Here is a 662-nt window from a genome sequence, read left to right as displayed (position 1 = left end):
ATATGTATATGTATGTAGAAGTACAAATATAAATACAAGTATAACTATATAAAGTGTAACTAAAATATCAACGTCTATATCCATATCTTTATCTACACGAGACTGTCTATGCTCTATATTGTGCCTGATTTGAACCCGGTGGTAATGTAAATATATGAGTTAAGACTCTATACATTTGTACAATTATTGAAGAAAAAGAAATAACAAACCCCAAAGCTACAGTGCCTTCGTCGGCCGTCGCTGGAAAGAATTGGGATCATGATTTTGATACGACGAATGACGCCTTGACGCATTGGTTGGTGTAAAGAATTGCTTTTATTGTGGTTGTTTTTTTTTGTTTGTTTTTTTAACCACAAAATAGAGTAGAAAAAGCAATTCACAAACGGAATATAAATTGGCAATTGGAAGCCATCCCTATCGTTCAATCCGAATTCAGAATTCCCATGGACACCCGACCACGGCCACTACTACGTGTCCCCGGAGAGCAGCCCTGACTCATGAGCTTTGTGAGAATATGCAGTAGTCAAGACTGTCAACCTAAGAGAGGGAGAGAGAGAGAGAGAGAGTCATTGACTCATTGTAGTGAATAAAATTGCAGTGCTTTACTAAAGGTCTGGAGCTTAAGAGATCTCCTTGAAGTTTTGAACCCTACGATACTGATG

Source organism: Sphaeroforma arctica, assembly GCF_001186125.1.
Source record: "Sphaeroforma arctica JP610 unplaced genomic scaffold supercont1.631, whole genome shotgun sequence".
Lineage (NCBI taxonomy): Eukaryota > Ichthyosporea > Ichthyophonida > Sphaeroforma > Sphaeroforma arctica.
Note: the sequence above shows the minus strand (reverse complement) of the source record.